Below are 8,580 nucleotides of genomic sequence, written 5' to 3'. Positions count from 1 at the left end.
TAGATGAGAATGGGAGTGCGTTAGTGGACATTTGTGCTGGGAGGGGGTTGGTGATAGCCAATACCCTCTTCAGGCATAAAATGATCCACAGGTATACATTGCGAGTGATGAGAAGGGTGGGTGGTGAACTAAATGAAAGGAAGGCAATGATTGATTATGTGTGTGTGGATGAAAGGATGCGAAGATGTGTAATGGATGCAAGAGTTTATAGAGGTTGGGGGAGTGGACTTTCTGACCACTACTTGGTGGTGGCCAGAATTAGAATGCAAGTAAGATGGAGGAATAGAAGAAGGGAAAGACGAGAGGAAGGGGTAGTTGCAAGGAGAGTGGAAAGGTTACAAGAGGATGAGAAAATGACAGAGTATAAGAGAGAAGCGGAGGAACGATTGGGCAAATATGAATTGGAGCAGATGGGAGACGTGGAAGGTGTGTGTAGGATATTTACAGAAGAAATATGTGCAGCAATTGATGTGGTGTGTGAAAGGAAGAGAAGACGGAGGGGGGTGCAAGGAACAGCGTGGTGGACTGAAGAGGTGAAACAGGCTGTGGCACAAAAGAAGAAAGCATACAATGAATGGATGAGAAATAGGGGCGTGGAAGAAGTTGAGAGGCGGAAGAGAGAGTTATATGTAGAAAGAAAGAGAGAGGTGAAAAGATTAGTAAGAGAGAATAAGAAGAGAGTGGATGCGGAATTTGGAAGGAATTTGAGTGTAAAGTGGAGGGACTGTAAGAAAATGTTCTGGAAAGAGGTGAAAAGAGTAAGACAGGGTGGAAGTGAAGTTAGCAGGGGAGTGAAAGATAAAAATGGTAGATTACTAGTGGAGAAGGGAGAAAAAGTGAGCAGATGGAGAGAACACTTTAAGGATTTGTTGAACGTAGAGGATGGAAGTAATGCGAGTATAAGTGGTCGGGGAATGGCTGGGAGAAGGAGGGAGGTGAGAAGACAGGAAGAAATCAGTAGGACAGAAGTTATGGAAGCAATGAAGAAAGTCAAATTGGGGAAAGCCCCAGGAATTGATGGAGTGTGTGGTGAAATGCTGAAGCATGGGGGAGAGATAGTAGTAGAATGGATGTGGAAGATGTGCAGATTGGCCTGGGAGGAATGGAAGTCAGGTATAATTATTCTCTTGTACAGAGGAAAAGGGGATAAAGAAGTGTGTGGTAATCATAGGGGCATTTGTCTTCTTAGTATAATAGGAAAAGTGTATGGTAGGATACTTATTGACAGAGTTAGAGAAAGAACTGAGAAATTAGTTGGAGAAGAACAGGGAGGCTTAAGGAAGGGAAGAGGTTGTGTAGATCAGATATTCATTCTTAGATCTTTAGTGGAAAAGTTTCTAGAGAAGGGAAAGAAGTTGTATGTGGCTTTCATGGATTTGGAGAATGCATATGACAGGGTGGATAGACAAGGATTGTGGAAAGTGTTAAGAATATATGGAGTAGATGGGAAGTTGTTGAATGCTGTGAAGAGTATATATGATGATGCGAAGGCTGCAGTGCGTGTGGATGGTGAACTAAGTGAATTTTTCTCTTTGAAAGTTGGGTTGAAACAGGGATGTGTCATGTCTCCATGGTTGTTCAATCTGTACATGGATGGGGTAATAAAAGAGGTACAAGGTAGGGCAGTGGATGTTGGAGTGGCCCTGGTGAGAGAGGATAGTGTTTGGAAACTCCCTGTACTGTTGTTTGCAGATGATACTGTGTTGTTGAGTGAAGACGAAGGGGAGCTGCAAGGCTTGGTGGTTGAGTTTGGGAGAGTGTGTAAGAAACGGAATCTAAAGGTGAATGTAGGGAAGAGTAAAGTGATGGTCTTTGAGAGAGGTGAAGTCAGTGAATGTACAGCGAGGTTGGATGGTGAGGAATTGGAAAATGTGAGTACGTTTAAGTACTTGGGTAGTGTGATGAGTAAGGATGGAGGTTTGGAGGGTGAAGTGCTTGAAAGGGTACAGCAGGGAAGAAAGGTTGCTGGTTCCTTGAAAGCAGTGATAAGAAACAGGGAAGTGAGCATGGAAGTGAAAAAGTTACTACATGACAGTATTGTGATACCAACTCTAACGTACGGAAGTGAAGCTTGGACGTTGCTGGAAGGACACAAGTCAAGAGTGAGAGCAGTGGAAATGAGTTATTTAAGAGGAGCCTGTGGAGTCACATGGAGAGACAGGCTGACGAATGAGGATATAAAGGAGCGTTGTGGTGTTGATGTGGATGTGATAGGAAGCGTTATGAGGAACACACTGAGATGGTTTGGCCATGTGGAGAGGATGGAGGGTGAAAGACTGACGAAGAGAGTGTATGTGAGTGAGGTGGAGGGGGGAAGAGGGAGGGGGAGGCCGAGGATGAGATGGAGGGATGGGGTGGAGAGGTATATGAGAGAGGGGGGTGTAAGTTGGGAGCAGGGCAGTGAAATGGCGGGGGACAGGGCGACTTGGAGGCGATTTGTTTGTGGCCACCCCAAACGGGATTGAGGCGTCTGGCAATAGATAGATAGATAGAAAAGCAAATGGTCCTGATGAAATTTCACGTTGGGTGCTACATGAATGTGCAAAGGAGTTAAGTAGACCATTATCTTTAATTTTCAAGAGATCCTTGAGGCAAGGTAAACTACCTGATATTTGGAAGAAGGGAAACATTGTTCCCTTATTCAAGAAAGGGAAAAGGCAAAATCCACTCGACTACCGACCAGTATCACTGACCAGTGTTGTAAGCAAGTAATTAGAAAAGCTGATAAGAAAAGCTTGAGTAAATCATCTAGAAGAACATAATATGATAACAGAAAGACAGTTTGGTTTCAGAAAAGGAAAATCCTGTGTTACTAATGTGTTGAGCTACTATGATAGAGTAACAGAAACATTACAGAAAAGAGAAGGATGGGTGTACAGTATCTATTTAGATTTCAAGAAAGCATTTGACAGAGTACCGCACAAAGGACTTTTATGGAAACTGTACCATCAAGGTCGAATCCGAAGCAAACTGTATTGTTAGATGCAAGATTTTCTCAAAAAAAAAAAAAAAAAAAATGAGAACAGTCCTAAGGGGAAATTACTCATCATGGAGGGAAGTGACTGGCGGAGTTCCACAGGGCTCAGTGCTGGCACCAATCATGTTTTTAGTGTATATAAATGATACAGACAGTAATACTGGAAATCAAAGCTATTTAAATATGTTTGCAGATAATGCAAAAATACAAAGGAGAATTACTAGCACAGACTCTTGTAAAGAGCTACAAGAAGAATTAAATAAACTTCATGAATGGAGTAGTACATGGCAAATGGAATTCAATGTGGACAAGTGTCATGTAATCAAGTTTGGTAAAAGTGGAAAAAGACCCGATTGGGATTAAAGTTAGGAAATAAAACCCTACACATATCAGAAAGAGAGAAGGACTTAGGTGTGATTTTTAATAACAGACTATCTCCAGCTGACCACATCAGGGAGAAGGTACGGAATATGTATACACTGCTTGCAAATATGAGAATAGCATTCACATACATAAATGAAGACATGCTAAGAAAGATAATAACATCATTTATCAGACCAACCCTGAAATATGCGTCAGAAGTCTGTAGTCCTCATCTCAAAAAACAAATATACAAGATTGAAAAAGTTCAAAGGGCCACTACAAGATGGATACCAAGCTTAAGGGATCTAAGCTTCAAAAAAGGACTAGAAAAACTGAATCTGCCTACACTACAGGGGAGAAGGAAAAGAGGAGACATGATTATGCTATATAAATGCATATCAGGGAAGCAGAAAATAGACATAAATTATTACATAACCTATGGGGATGCAACAGCAAGAGGACACTGCAAAAAACTGCGTAAAAAGAGAGGCGATAAAGACGTAAGGAAATTTAGTTTCCCAAATAGAACAATTGATAAGTGAAATGCACTACTGAATGAAACAGTGTGTGCCAAAACAATTCACTAATTTAATGATATGTACGAGAAATATGGTTTAAGACACGGGACAGTACGAGCTTGACTCATTCCTGTAAAGATACAATTAGATAAGAATACACACACACACACACACACACACACACACACATACAAAAACTATACTGTCTCGCTTTGCTGAAGGCTGGTGATAATAGAAACCACTGTGAATTAACTCTGGAATTAGGTGTTTGATGGCTGAATAAGCAGAGAGATGGACACGGTCAGTGAGTAATGAGTGTCATTTATATATAAATATTATATATACATATGTACGAGTACAACTACACTGAAAGATACAGAAAAAAATGGAGAAGGGCAGAAAAATCTTTCTCCATATTATTAGCTCTGTGACTCTACCGCATATTTCAGACGCCCGAGTACACAAAGCTAACAACACAGATGAGAGCAGGGACAGCGTTCTTAACTGTCGCAACTGAAGGGTGCAGAGCCAGAGTACACAGAGCAGCGAAACAGAGGTGGGAGCAAGCAGGGCAGAGGAGAGGGTGAAGTGGAGGCAGCTGGGGATAATCCCCGAGGCCCGGGCCCGAGGAGGGGCCCGAACACTCCAAGATAGTGTTAACAGGGAGGAAAATATAACGTGTCGCAGGTCACTCAGTAACGAATCATTGAAATTCTAAAGAAAATATATAAAAGGAAGTAGGAACTGCTATAGCTAAACACATTAGCACAAGGCTCTGTATAACATTTACAGTACAGACTTGTGTAATACTGTACGAGTATTTTTATGTCATACTGAAGGGGCAGAGGGATATAAGAACCTCCGATCCGCCGTCTTCTTTTATTTTAATCTCTTATAGACTTACCAATGAGCCAGGAAAGGAATACGTATACATAGATAAATGCATATTAAATGGTATTTTCAGTTTTTCTTTAAATAATAAACTATTATTTCCATGTAGTTTTTAGCGCTGTTTTATAGAGACGGAGGTGAAGGAGCTAGGGCGCACCAGGATTCTTTTGGCAGTACATCAATGTGCAGTGACACACTAATTAGGGAGCAGTCTAGTCGTGAGCTAAACTTCGAGCACAATATATTTAGCACAGTTTTTAGGAGGAGGGAGGGGCGTTGTCGATAATCTTGTCGGCGGGCCTGGGAGCAAGCACGGAGTTCTCTAGTAACACACCTGGAGGGCCACACCGCAGGGGTCACTATACAATTGCACAAGTAAGGTCAAGATCACTTCATCGAAGAGTTGATGTCGGAGAACACGGTGACATCACATGAGCACGAGGTATGAGGAATGAAGAGTATTATATTTAGTGTAAATATGATGTGTGGACTGAGAAGACAGCGAATGTCACGCTAAAACTTCTTTTAACTATGAAAACCATGCTGAAGAGTCACATATCGGAGCTATCTAATATTAATACAAGAACAAACTCTCTGATTTTCATAGTTTCTGAGTAGAATGGGCACCTAAGCGTACTACACCTCCACTGCTAAACCTTCCCTGCACCTCCTCACCATCATATCACCTTACATCCACAGAGGATCATGCAATTCTATTTCAGCCACATCTTAAAAACAATATTCCTCCACCACACCATGACAACAGTAGTTTCTTTATTCTCATCTCCCCCCTCCCATCCTTATTCACACTCTCTTCATGTGTCACAACACATCACAGCACAACCACTCCCTTAGGCTCACGCACAAAAATAAATGAATAAATAAATGAACAGCATCCTCCCCCACGCCGTCACCACACCCACACGCTCTCCCCACCACATCCACAATCTCACCCTCTCCCTTATCATACCTACACCCTCATCATCTCCCAAATGCACTTTCACGCTCTTCCCACCACCCACATCCCCATCTTCACCATATCCTTCACCAGAACTTCACACTTTCTTCCATCAAACCCACACCCTCATTCTCATCCTCACCAAAACCTTACCCTCTCCCCCACCACACCCTCACTTATTCTCTTGTCACAACCAAGCGTTCACATCCAACACGCCCTGATCTTTACCCACATTATGACCCCATTCACTCTCAATCCATCACAACCACACCCTCAGCCACTCCTCCACCACACCCTTACGTTTAGCCTGCCAGGAACACGGTATTAAGAACGTGAGGTGGGACTAAATTTGCCACTAATTTATAACCACAGGGGAAATTCGTAATGTTAACAAATATGCCCAGTTCCGGGACACACAGCTCCCAGGGCACCAACACCTCTCCACTGTAAATTGTACTTACTGTGATAGTGTGACAGCTTTCTATGAAACTGTAGCATAAGACTGTCAGAGGAAGATTTATGGCGATGAACATGTAAGGTCTCTTTCGTGGGGTGGGGGGTGACATTTTTAACAGTACCGGTACCTTTTCTATGTCCTGTGTGTGTGTGTGTGTGTGTGTGTGTGTGTGTGTGTGTGTGTGTGTGTGTGTGTGTGTGTGTGTGTGTGAACCCTACCGATGGTCTGATGCCGACCAAATTTTCAAAAATTTCATATTCGTACTTTGCTTGAAAATCATTTTCATTCACTGGGCTTGCTTACCTACTAATACTTCACCTTGCGTATCAGTATCATCTTATATGTTACTGGCTCAAATTATGTAGCTAATAAAAAAATATTAAGGGATAATATCAGTAAGAATGAACGTCCTTAATATGCATGGAGGGCCCAATTTCCAAAGACGTCACAAACATCAGACGAAAGGGTACGAGCATAAAAACGCTTGTGAAGCCCAGTTTTGCATACAGACCAAAAGGCCATCACTATTTAACTGTAAAGCAGCTCACAAAGCTCTGTTAACTTTCGTAGTAGTCGCGAACCCAAACCGTGAAAATAACGATTTAGTTCTGTCTTTTTTCATCAGTCATAGCTGCAAAACGAAAACTCGTACACGAACGTGTTAAACGCCAAAACAATCGGGGATGTTTCCTACATATTTAGGGCGGCATTTGGGCTACAGTACACAAGTTACAGTACAGCTAATACACTTTCTATTTATACCAATCAGAGGTCTTCTCACGAAACAGATCCAATGGAGGAAAAAGTTCTATGAGGGAAAAAGGTCGTGGAGGAAAATAGCTCTGAGGAAAAGTAATTCACTGGGAGAATTAGGTCCAAGGAAGAAATTGGCTCACATGGTGGAATAGGTTTATGGTGATAATAAGTCCATGGGTTTAATAGGTCTGTAGGGAAAAATAGGTTCAAAGGAGAAAATCTCTCATCGAAATAAAAAAAAACTGCTTTTGGGATGGAAGGAGATTCCCAGTTCTACAGCCATCACTATATTCCACAAGATACAAGCGCTTTGTGTGTGTGTGTGTGTGTGTGTGTGTGTGTGTGTGTGTGAGAGAGAGAGAGAGAGAGAGAGAGAGAGAGAGAGAGAGAGAGAGAAATTAGTGGACTGCCTCAATGTTTTTTAATTGTTACTATCACGACATCAGTTGATTAACATTCTTTGCGGGGCTGAGGGATGGGGGTGAGGGAGAGGAATGAAGGGAAAGTAGATGACCATACACAGAGGGAGAAGACGAGGCGGTGAGGAAGGCTTAGAAAAAAATGCTTATCAACTGCTCTTGGGTCATTAAGGTAGAGAATTTTAACCAAATCATAATTATCCCACAGAATATGAAACGCAACGATCGAATATATACTCAGGTCCGTAGTTGTACTGCTCGGTTAAAAGGGTGAAAAGAGATCCAAAGTTGTACAAAAATCTGCTCGACGTGGGAGGCGAATTTTCCTCCCCAGTTGCGGGCTACATATTCTAACCATTACACTGCTGGCTTACACGGGTAACAAAGGAGTGCTGGAAGAGGGGATGAGCAGGGAGAGGAGAGGGTGAGGGTGTGAGGGACTGAGAAAGGATCCAGGCTATGTACAACAGTTTATAACCAGAAATTCTTTTAAATATTACAAAATGAACATGATAGTTGTTAATACTGTACTTTAAAAGCCCAGAAACTGGATTATATACAGAGAGTAACTAGAGTAACTACAAAATGGTTCCTTCAAAATGTATGCTACTTAATAATCAAATAATCGGTTACAAAACCACTCAGGACAAAATGACATTTATGTTGAATATGCTGTTTAATGTTTGGCTTATATGTATTGTTCGTACTAATCACGTTAGAGTTTACGTTCTTAAGATGTATATAATTTCATATGGTGAAGCCATAAGTGGTTGCCCTTTGTTGCTGACACAAGTGTACTGTAGATGAGATGACACAGGAAGGCAGTGATGTGTTGGACATTACCTACTGCACTCATTACTAACACACACACACACACACACACACACACACACACACACACACACACACACACACACATACACACACACCGCTCCAACATAGTTTATAATGGATTACACGAAAAGTGTGTAAGTACATATAAACTGGGTCAGAAAGTACTAGCGAAGTTACATTTGGGGAACAGGTAATCAAAAGCAAACAATGCATGTCAGCCGATATCAGATGTTGGTTTCCAGTTGTAATGTACTTACGAAGTGCCTCTGACATTTCAAGTTGACAGTGTTCATCTTGACAATCTCTTCACGCAGTGTTTTTTTAAAAATGGACGTGTTGCATATTTTTTTTATTACTTTTATATTTTGAATACAGTATCTACCGAAATGAGAGAAAACTCAAATGTT

This window comes from Coenobita brevimanus, chromosome 6 (genome assembly GCF_032717465.1).
Source record: "Coenobita brevimanus isolate Jiangsu-jjx chromosome 6, ASM3271746v2, whole genome shotgun sequence".
Lineage (NCBI taxonomy): Eukaryota > Metazoa > Arthropoda > Malacostraca > Decapoda > Coenobitidae > Coenobita > Coenobita brevimanus.
This window is presented reverse-complemented; position numbering follows the sequence as displayed.